Here is a 12,051-nt window from a genome sequence, read left to right on the forward strand (position 1 = left end):
GGAATCCACCTGCGGGGACCTGTCCGACACTACCACCCTGCAGGCCAAAGCATCCAACAGAAGCCTCCCGGGCTCACAGCAGCCCCTTGGGACAGCCCAGGTCTGTTTGCCATGCAAGCTCCTGGGATCTCTGGCGTTCGGTATGCACCAGAAGAGCTCCCACATTGCTTTGACTCATGCCAACCCTGAGGCCAGCTAGCCAAACAAGCAAGTGGCTGTGGACATTTGGTTTCCCCCGTCAGATCCCCCTGAAGCTGAGGCTTCATTTTCAGCACAGAAATTAATGGGCTTTTTGAAAAATTATGGCCTGACTTCAGTACTGAAAACACCATAAGGAATTACAGGGAGGAGCTAGACGTGACACCTCAGCACTTAGCTAACTGGAGCCACTTGCTAGTCTTGGTTTCCAGATACAGGCAACCTATCTTACCACTCTACCACAACTACCGCACAACAGAGCCACTTCTAGTAAAGCTCAGAGATTCACCTGGGTTTTAAGTGCTTAAAGGCTGTCCATGGGATTTGGGAGGGAAACTTGCCTTCAAACAAGCTCACCCATTGCTGACTGTTCACAAGGCAGAGATGTGTCTAACCATATTCATTTTGAAGATCCCATGTGTGAAATTCCTCCATTAACCTTCAAATTGCTGTTCTACTTGAATTATGTGGCACAGGGTCATTTTGAGAACTTCCCAGATGACAAGCACTCAGGGGAAGATATGGGAGTGTGCAAAGTACCAGGGCTTAGATTTAATAAGGAAGAGGATAAAACCGGTTCTGGTTGTTAGGCTGTCAGATTGCAGGACAGCACCCGATCACAAGGTTGCACACTGGGGTTCACACTGACTCTTCAGGTGACAGATGGAGTCGGGTAAGCATCACTCACACTGCAAATACTTTAAGGCAAAGACCCATAAAGGCAATGCACTTCTAAGACACAACAGAAACAACTGCCCCGGTGTGGGCCTTGATGGTCACCGGATTCATTCCCCATTGTTACTATGAGATACTAGAAAAAGAGCCTGTTGAGCCATGGTGCACCCCAGGAAGGAGTTTGCGTGCCAGTTAGAGCTGCACACAAACACAGAGACTGTGCTAGGAACAAGCTGTGCCTTGAGGGTACAAGCAGGTACGGTGCCAAACAGGAACCTCGCCAGGGCCATATTACTGGCTAGCGTCACACCACGTGTGTGCCATCCCACCCAAGCACTGCTTTGAGAAGGGTGGATGTGGGTGCGTATTCCAAAAAAGGGGTGGGCATTTTTGACCAGCCAACTTAGATTTCAGCATCGGGAACGTGATCAAAAACGCCGATTGAAACTTTGCCCAGTCAAAAGCCAGAGCCTCTTCTGTACATCCATTCTGCTTGTTCACTGCAGCTGAAGACGCTCTCTCCCGGCTCTTGGACATGCTCATGCGTAGCAGGGTCTCCCCTTCCTGCTTCCCAGTTCTTAACTGCTGTCTGTGCCATGGGGAGGCCACTAATATTCTTCTGTGGCTACAGCCATGCCAGAGGACCACAATGCAGAGGATTTAAACTGAACTGGAGATTCTCAAGAACAGAGTCTGTTGTGCTGTTCCTAACTTTTCTGCAACCAGAGCCAAGACCATGCTGCCTCAGGTCGAGGAAACCTTCTGATACACTGTTTGACCTACTTCTACAGTGGTTTCTCTGCAATCAATGGTGGTGCTGCTGCTGCGGTAATGAAACACAAGAAACGAGACCGTTCAAACCACTTGAATGGAAAGAACTTGGCATTTGGAGCCCCAAGGTCCTCATTGTTTTCCAGCATACTTCACCACCAACTCGCTGCGGTAGTTTGGGTAACATCTAGCTTTCGACTTCATCTCTAGAAAAGGAACCATCTGCCTCTTGCGTGCTGGGACCAGTTAATATTCCACCAGAACCTGAATATGTCAAACTGCTTCCTAACTGCTGAGCCACAGCATTGTAGCCAGTCCAACAGTAATTTTAATTATTGAACCAACTGCAGAGTTTAAAGATTTTCCTCTTAGACTAGCTACTAGGAAATGCTGCCAGCAGGATTGTAGTAATGTTGAGTGGGGCTTGAAAAGAAAATGGTTTAATGACATGAAAGTTCCTCTGCAGAGCTCTGGCTTTGCTTTGTGGCATCCCGAGAACAGAGATGTTTGCTATTCCACCTCTGAATGCTGGCTCATTAAGTCTGTAATGAAGTTGGTAAATATTTCTCCTATCTCTCCACAGATACATTATACACTCCAGCAGATTCACGTTACAGCAAAATTGGTTTCATCCACTGTCCGCGTCAGAGGTGTGTTTGTGTTGAGGGTGCTCAACCCAAACAGAGACGGGAGCCAGGGAAGAGGTAGAAACTAGGGGTGGGCAGGATAGGAAAGGAGAGAAGGGAGAGTCTGTGGAAAGAACAGGCTCGGGCATGTGCTGGTGAGAGAAAAGGCAAGTCTGAGCCAGGTGCAGCATTGTCCCCACTCACAGGTAATGCATCTCCACAGGTGCCACCTGGCTACTGCTAACGGGCCAGGTGCAACCAACAAGAAAAGGACAGTTTATTTCTCTTTGGGGCAGGAGGTTGAAAAAAAGCATGCTTGGGAAACTCTGCTTTCAGTAGAGTTAAGCAGTGGAACCAGTTCTACATTTTCAGACTCAAAGTGTCCCGAGTTCTGGGTTTCTGAGGAGGTCTGAGGTTTTCACCACATTCTTTAGACTGGAGACTGTAACTGAAGTGTCAGGTTAGGAAAAGAGTGTCAGGTTAGAGAAAGAGTGACTGGAATTCAACCTGAAATTCAATACTTTGCAGAAGGCCTCCAATTTCAAATTACCAAACCCAAGACACTCTTCAGTTACTGGCATATTCAAAACATAAAGTTGTTGTTTCATCTGTGCTAAGGAAACAACAGCCATGGCCACGCAGACCAAGGACAACGTGCTCTTGAAAGAGCAAAGCATCCTTCCCTTCCTCTAGAGACCAGCTCCTGGCATTTGCTGATAAGGACCCTGCCATGAATTACTAGGTACTACAAGCCATGGTGGTGAGCGGTGCTGTGGCACATGGAGAGGTGACGAAAGGTGAAGCCTTTGCCTCAGACCAAAACCAGGGTGGAACAAAATGGAGAAGGTGTGAAAAATGACACAGTAAGTGTTTCTGGCGTGTTGCCTGTTACCCTACTGCCGCTGCCTTCCACATCCCCGGGAATTATACAGGCTTTCACGGGAAGATGACCCAGACACCACACAGCACTGGGAAGAAGCCACAGATTTAGTCTGCAGCTCTATGAAAGCTTCTGGTTGCAGCAGCAGCAACGGAGCTCACAATGTCTCTGATCAGGAAAATGTTTTTTTTTATCCCCTGATTAACTGGAGTGAAGAAGTTTGAGAAGACTTTTAGAGAGGGCTTGCAGAGCAGATAGAAAAAGCATATGGACATGTACATATACATCTTTTTAGAAAGGACAAATGTTACAGCTGAACCCCCAAGAATACAAAACCTCTTGAAACTTGGGGGGTGGGGGGCAAGATGGAGAAGGACTTTTCACAATATAAGGACTAAACTTTGACTTATACAGCCAGAAAGTTCCAGATGCCGAGCACCTTGGGGCAGAGGGAGGGGGTTGTATCCAATTTAGTCTGCACAGCAAACAGATATGTGCTATTTAAGAAAAGAGGAAATTAAAGAGCTTCTGTTAGATGACTATTTTCAGACCACTTTCACTCCCAGCAATCAAGTCAGCTCTGTTCCCAGACAACTGGGAGAAGAACAATTTCTCTTTGAGTGAAATTTTGATAATTACAAGATGCATTTTCATTTAAAATGTAAATCATCCGGCATCATCACATGCCTGTACGCTGAAAACAGTCTAAACAGCATCCTAGGCACCGAGGAACTATTCCTGATCCCTTGTTTCCTGGACATTCAGAAGACAGAAGAAAGTTAATGATATCCCTTCAGATAAAAGAAAACTGGACTAAATTCAAAGCAGCATGTTCTCCCCCCCCCCCCCACCCCCCCCCCCCCCAGCTCTCGCAGCATGGCATTGGCAAAACCAAAAGGCTCCCTGAAAGTTCTTCTCCATGGGTAATTTCTTTATCACTTATGCGGAAGACTGTTGTATTGACATCAGCTGATAAAGAGGTAGGAGAAAGGCTTCTAGATTTTGCTCAGACTAATAGAGGCTTTGAGAGCTGATCCATAGCTCATAGACACCAGCAGAGACTCAGCTTTGATTGCCTTCAGACCTTGCCTGCATGTCCCTTGAGAAACTAACAGACGATCGTAGAGCCAGTGCAGACACTGCCTGTGGGCTGCTGAACGTTCTCCAGCCCTTGACCACCTGAGAAGGAAAGTAAGTCTTTGTTATTCCAATTTCTCTAATTGCTCTCACACTCTCATAAGACGGTACCCTCTGTCACACTGGCTGCATTTGTCAACCCCACACAGAGCTTTTCACTGTAAAGCACTGGAAGATTTGGTGGTCAAAAGGAAATTAAAGTGAAGACAAGTGAATATAGTGACACCTCAGCTTTCCATACCTACAGTGTTAAGAATGAAACCAGGTGCATTTGATAAGTCTGGAGTTTATACCATGGAAGTTTCATACTCTGCAAGGTTTGCCATTGCTCTGGGAGAACTCACTGAGTTGTTCTATGTCCAGACTGAAAAGCACCGGAACTGATGTCTTAACAGTAATTTTACAAAGATTAAAGGAACCATTTCAGTAAGGGTGTAGAGGCAGTGCCTAACCCCTTTAGCACTGCACTTCTGAGGTGCACCATACACGCTGGTTCCATGAACACAACTGAAACCCACAGAGTTTCTACTGCTGTTGCTGGAAGTGGACTTTGAGAGTGAAGCAACAGAAAGCACACATTACAGCAAACAAAACCTTAGTAACACACACCGGATGACTGTTCTGAAACATCACAGGCTGCAGCAGAATCTCAGAGGTCTCACTTCGTTACTTTAAGCCTTTGAAACTTTAAATATTTATATTTCCTCTGCCTGCCAGGTCAGCAGTAATAGCTCTTACGGGGTCACTAGCACAACTTGGTAGCTGATGCAAGGCAAACATTACCTCCAGACCCAAAGGCTGTTACCTGAAGAGCCAAAGAGCTATGTCTCTCTTTATTTTATTTTTTTTTTCAAGTTTTGCTGACCGTACTGATAATTTTCAAGGTTTTCTCCCTATCCCTAGGGCACGTTCTCAGATAGTTCAGCTGTTACATACTTTTGCATTCTTAGTGAAAGCTACTTGCAACCACTGGTCAAACCAAGCCCTGGTAAAACTTGAAATCCTAGGTGAAACCAGGCAAAACATTCACCTCCCATTTCTGAAGCCATCAACAGCCAAGTGCAGCCACCAGTGTCATACACTGTCCCTTGTGAGCCTCATGCTGCCATTTCTTGAAAGTGCCTTGCACTGCTGAAGTAGGCTCAGCATTTCTGGTATTCAGTCACTTTACCAGCATTTCCTTTTAATGTTATTTCAACCTTAGCCCTCGGCATTGCTGTAATTCAACACACAAAGGGTTGTTTCTGACTGCAAGTCATGAGAAGGTGTACACACAGGGGAACATGATTTATGAATTTTTAACATGAATTAATTAAAAAAAAAAAAGCTATTTCTTCAAGTTACAATCTTTCTCTCCATAAAAATATTTAGAATATTTTCGTAATTTCCCACAGGGATTAAGATCCATAACCATAAAAATCAGACGTCCAAATTTCAGGGATTCTTAAATACCAAAGCTGTTGTTTTCATCTCTGGTTTTTAGAGTCTCTGAGCAGTTACACAAGGTTTTAGACATTAGATAAAAAGCCACTGATGGCGAGCTCAAGCTTTAAATCAGCATATATTTTAGATAATTACTTTAGTTGTGAGCAGCAAACCCAAGAATTAGCCAAACAGGCTATTCCAGGCACTGTTTTGTCTCATGTCCTGCACAGCAGCAGCCGGGCATTTAGCAAGGGATTCAAAAGTCTCAGGGTACGCATGAAACCACAAAGACTTTCAGAAGCTGAAAGGGACCAATCTGGTGTCTAGGGTTGTACAGAGGTGAGCTCAATATAATGAAGCAAAGAAAAACCCAAGAAATGACTTCTGGTCCTGGTTCAACAGATGGTGCATAGCCACAGTTTCTTTAAAAAAAACACCACCAAAATCAGGGATGCAGGCAGCCCTTATGCTCATTAGAGACACTCCTAGAAACAGCTCACTTGTGATCGCACAACTGAGGCAGAGGCACTGACTGCAGAAAAGAATAAATAAGTGCAAATAGTAGAAGGAGGATTGGAAAAAAAACGTACAAGGACAGAGCATCATAGCATGCCAGTCCCTTGGTAAGCACACACCACACAACGGAGGCCCTCTGCAAACCCACCCCTTGAGGAGAAGCCCTCAAGCATAAAAATCAAGTACCCAACCCTCCTCCTCCACATACGCACATACGTCCAGGCAACCACTGAGCACAAGCACAGTTAGGAGTGGACACAAAACTCAGGAACAGCTCCGTAGCTCCTTCTACACTATCTGACCTACTCTGGATCCCACCACCAAGCCTTGTCCTAATCAGCCCTTTCCCCCAGCATTGAGAACACAGACCCTGCTCTCCCAGATTAGACGTGGCATGAGCACCTGTGTTCTCTCTGTGGAAAAGATGCAGCAAAGTGGTGTATTTTGTTTAAGTCTCATTTAATTACTTGGAGCAATTAGTTTTATGAATTCATTCAAGGGCTGTGCTTGGGCACCTGACAAATGCTTAAATGAAACAGCCAAAAAGGGACTTGTCTTGCACATCTGCTGACACTTTTTTCCCCTATGAATTGCTGAGGGCCATGCAGGTGAATCAACTCTGATTCCAAGCACACTGCTCTCAGAAGAGGTATTATCAGCCCTACATTATTATTCAAGCCAGGCTAGCTAAGCTCACATTTTACGACCAACAGAATTAAAGCCCAAAGCTAGGAGAAGGCCTCTCCTCTCTCAGACACACCCCAAACCCAGACTCCTCCGGAGACAGTCCATGGCTGGTCATGTTCTCCTTACAAAGGTGAATCCCAAGCAGTCTAAAATTTACTTTTACATTACGTTTCCTTCACCAGGAGCACGCCTCAGCTCTGGGAAGTCTTGTTCATTAAGGGATTCCCTATTGCCATCCCTACACTCCAGTCTCACCTGCCATCTTCTACCTGCACTACAGCCTCCTTCCTTCTGCCCACCCATTACTGAGATAGTTAGCCACAGTGGGCAGCAAGTGCCCTGGCTGCTAGCCCGTTGGCAACCAGAGCATAGAGCACTAATCCTGTGCACTACCTGTGCAAAAGTGACAAGATACAGAGCACTGTATGATGCAGACAGACCACAGTGCTGGCTAGCTGCTTCCCACATCTCATGTTCTCCTTTTTGATAGACTCCCTGGACCACCTGGCCCCAGTGGGCATTGGTCCTTTCTGCAACAAGGATAAGAGTGCTTCTTGGTTACAGCTACAGGAGGAGTTTCAGCTACTTGGCAAGTACAGCAAAGGAAAGCAAGACAAGATATTCTAGAGTCCAAACAACCAGCAGTGATTACCTGAACCCACAAAGAAGAAAGAAATGGTACGAAGAAAAGCTGCTGGACCTCTTCTGCATCTCTCATTGGAGATTTATAGAGCAAATCAGCTCCAGGACCACAGCAGAAAAGGCCTGAGCAGGAAAGCCATGGGGTGCCTACTGCAGCCCTCTATACTATCAGTCTGTCTTAATTCTGTCAGTATCACTCAAGCAAGAGCCATCCAAACTAGACATAGGCTGATGTCCTGGGGAGGGGGCACAGATCAGGCTTTCTGTGAGCCCAGGCAGCAGATTCACAGCAACAGGGACCACTCCTCATAAACACCTGTACCCCATGGCCCACCTGGGGACCCAGAGTAGATCCTGGTTGATCATAGCCAGTAGGCACTTTGCTCTATCACTTCTCTTCTGAGGCAGAGACTTGGCAGTACTGTCTTAACTTCTTGTAGTTCTACTGTTTTCATCACACACACACCCCTTGCATGTGCATGTAAAACCCCAACTCCTGTGGCAGCACCACGGGAACAGAAGTTGAATCTGGGTTCCCTATTGTGCAATACAGCTTTTGTGCCCAGTCTGCAAAAGCTAACTGATCCTCCCTGGTTCACAGACTTACTGCAACACTTCTTCCTCCATATATGCTTGGAGAAACCCCCTGAAATCCTTGGTTTGATTTCACAATAAACTCACAAAAGTGGATCTGCAAGCATCCATCAGCATCTTCAAGCATCATTCACCACACTCTTCAACTCTGCTTCCAGGCGAACTGAGCAACCATTTCCAAGTGAATTCTCTGTTTCAGCGCTTGCAGTCTCTTCCTAGGTATATAATTATTTTGTCAAGTTTGTTTAAATGTGCAGCTTGCTGTTCCAAATCATAACTTGCTGTACTGGGTTTGGCTGGGATGGAGTTAGTCTTTTTCATAGCAGGCGGCATAGAGCTGTGTTTCAGATTACTGACCAAAAGAGTGTTGGTAACACATAGATGGTTCAGCTATTGCTGAGCAGTGCTTGCACAGCATCAAGGACTTCTCTGCTTCTTATGCTGTACCCCCAGCAAGTGGGCTGGGGGTGGGCAAGAGACTGGGAAGGGACACGGCCAGGACAGCTGACTTAAACTGACCAAAGGGATGTTCAATGCCATATGATACCTTGCTCAGCAATAAAACTGGGGGTAGTTTTTCCAAAGTAGCCATTGCTCATGGACTGGCCAGGCTGGTGTTGAGTGATTGCTTTTGCATCCCTGTTTTTCTTTCTTTCTCTTTCTTTCTTTCTTTCTTTCTTTCTTTCTTTCTTTCTTTCCCCTTCACTTATTAAACTGTCTCACCCTGGAAAGGGTTTTTTTGCTTGCTTTTTGCCTTTCCCATTTTCTCCCTCATCCCACTGGGGCAGGGTGAGCAAGTGACTGGGTGCGAGCTTAGCTGCCAGCTGGGGTCAACCCGCCACAGTCACATTCACTGCAATCCATCACCAACTGTGGGATACTGCCTCTGTTCCTTGAGTGGCTGCATTTAGCAGACAAACCTGATTGCAATAGCCAGCTCCAAGAAAAAAAAACAAAAACAAAAACCCAATTACTTTTCCTGATGTACTGAGCACGTGAACAAATATCCTAAGGGCATTCACACTACCAAAATGCAATCACATGGTGCTGGCATGAAAGCCCAAAGATATACGCTAACATGGGTAAGCCAACTCGAACAGTGACCCGAGTGGTGCTCCTGAAGCATTTTCTGCAGCATTAAGTACTCCCTGATTCAACAGACTAGTAGTGTTGGCATTTCTCTGCCTCTTGAGGGTTCAGTGCCTGGAACAGCATCAAAGTCATCACTGACACCAGTGATTCTTAGCATTCAAGTATTTGTGCATCAAACCCCAGAAAGCCAAAAGATTGTAGAAAATTATAGAACAGGTAAAGACTGTTGTCTTCGGATTTGTGGATTTTATAGTTCAGGTTTATGTCTCGCTGACCATTTTAAAAGGGCTTACAGCAAGCTTTTGTGTTTTTTCTTGCTTTTGAGCAGAGATTCCCAAACTGCAAGAGGCAAGGTCTTAAGGGAAATATGCTGTCACAGGTCTTAGAGCAAAAGCTATCCAAAGCAACTGATTCTATACAAGTACAGTTCCAGCAAGGTAGGAACGCTTCATGTGTTCAAGTTTCCCTGAAGATGACATTTGTGGGAGTCAGCTATGAAGCGTTCCCAATCTAAGCCCATCAGCAAGTATTTACAGAGACAAAGTTACACTCTAGGATAAGCATCCAGACCCCATCAGCACACATATACAAGCCAAGTACAAAACACTGCACAAACATCCTGAATACTTCATAGCTCAAATTCTACACTAATAGGAGTCACAAAACAAAACAAAAAAACATTTCTAATATCCAAACAAAACCTCTCAGAAATGTCTATTTGCTCGCTATTTTGTGAGCAGAAAAGATGAAGTTTGTGAATAAGTTATGCATTACAAATTAGCCCTTTCTTTTAGCAACTGGGTGCACTCCAGCCAAAATGGGGCATGCTGTAGAAACCAAGAAACACTTCACCTCTAGCAGTTCTGCTGCAGTCAATAGAGCCACGTGGTTACAATCTCATTCTGCATTTTTGCTCCTACTGAAACCATCCTGTATTTATGAATCCTAGATTTCACAGAAAGCAAATTTATTGCAATCAAGATTTAATTATGGCCCATGATTAATTTCTATATCACATAAATCCTTTTTCACAATACCTGCATACCAGCTACCAGCCTAGGCAAGCAGAATGCTTTCAACCTTCACTTCCCCATATATCCTTGCTTGAGCCAATATTTTTAACTGTATGTCATTTTAGTGTCTCCCAGACCAAGCCCACACTGCAGATAAGACAGTGTTTTTCAGCTATTTACCATGAAGAGCAAATCTACATCTTTTAAGCAAATACCTCTTAAGAAAAAAAAAAGCATTTTATATGATCTCGTTAATATTCCTTTTCAAAAGAAAGATTTCCTGATAGCAGAAAACTCATATCATAAATTAACAGGGAGATTATTAGATTTACATATTTCTTAGATGACAGTTTTACAATGTCGTTATTGGAAATACATTAACATCCTACACAAAAAAAATAATAGGAATGGCATAAAGCAAGAGATACTACCCACTTATACTGGGGCTGCAGGAAAATAACTCAACACAAAGTTGCCTTGAGACAGTATCATATCAATGTTTTAAATCAAATTAATAATGGAAAAGCAGGAGACAGCCAGGGGCAAAAACATGTAAGCCACCTTCTCTGTGAGGAAACACAGACTGGCTTATTTACAACACCCAGGCACTGCTCTCATGCCAAGATTTCTACGGTAGGCTCCGGCGTCCCTCCTGACCAAGGGGCACAGCCACAGGCATTGCCTGCTCCTCCAGCAGCCTCGAGTATCAGCAGTGGGCCATGATGCATCCTCCCATCCCTGCGGTTCTCCAGCCCCTGCCAGGGCCCCCACCCCTGGAGACAGATGTAGGACATTTCTGCAGGAAAACCATTTGTACCACAAGATGTGGAAGGCATCCATCAGGTTAGGGGAGACCCAGCAGGACGGGTATATCCTGAAGGATATCTGAAGGAACATCATTGTGCTTGACACGTAGGTACCCATGCAAGCTTAAAATCAGCTGCCTCAATTTCCAGGACAGCCCAGTCTTGACCAGCATCCACCTGTGGATAGAGGACTGCTAGGAGGTTTTGCTGGGACCCAGGGTGACAGGACTGTCTGTCTAAAGCACAATCCGCGTACACGTAGTACCCCTTCGCATATCCACAACAGTCTAGTGTCATCCTGAAACCAGACACACCCTCATATGTCAACAGAGAAGAGCAAACAACATTGAGCTCCTTTCAGGATGTCTAAGCTGTGCTTGTTTAAGAATGTGCCCCAATTTTAAAGTCTGCTAATGCCCAGCAGTAACAGCTGCCAAAAGTGCCTACCTCATTCTCTTCAAGATGCACAGAAAGGGCCAATTAGCAGGAAGCTTTGGGAGCCAAACTTTCCAACCCTTTCCTGAGGCCAGGGACACATCAAGATCAGCTGGTGCCATGCAGAGAAGGACTCTCCAAGGTGCATGGCCCATGCATCTCAGCTCTGTGCTGGCTCCGGGCCAGAGCAGTTTCCACCAAGGAAGAGGCTGTGACAAACCCTCCATCTGTCTGCAACCATCTCCATCTGCACAGAAGAGGTGGCACAGGCCTAGAGAGATCAGGCACTAGAATATCATGACACTAAATTCATGTATCCCCAGTTTAGATTAGCGTGTAATGGAAGTAAAAAGCAGGACAGATCCATCACCTCCTGGGTCACAGCAGCAAAGCCAGGCAAATGCATATTGCCTAAAAAAAAGCCTAAATAGATGTGTGAAAGCATGTGGGTAAAGGCCTTTTAATTCACAGCTCTCACTGCTGTACTGAACTGACCTTGTCCCAGGAGCTAGACAGCCACCATGACAGTGTATTTGATGTTGAATAATTCACTG

Source organism: Accipiter gentilis, chromosome 1 (genome assembly GCF_929443795.1).
Source record: "Accipiter gentilis chromosome 1, bAccGen1.1, whole genome shotgun sequence".
Classification (NCBI taxonomy): Eukaryota; Metazoa; Chordata; class Aves; order Accipitriformes; family Accipitridae; genus Astur; species Astur gentilis.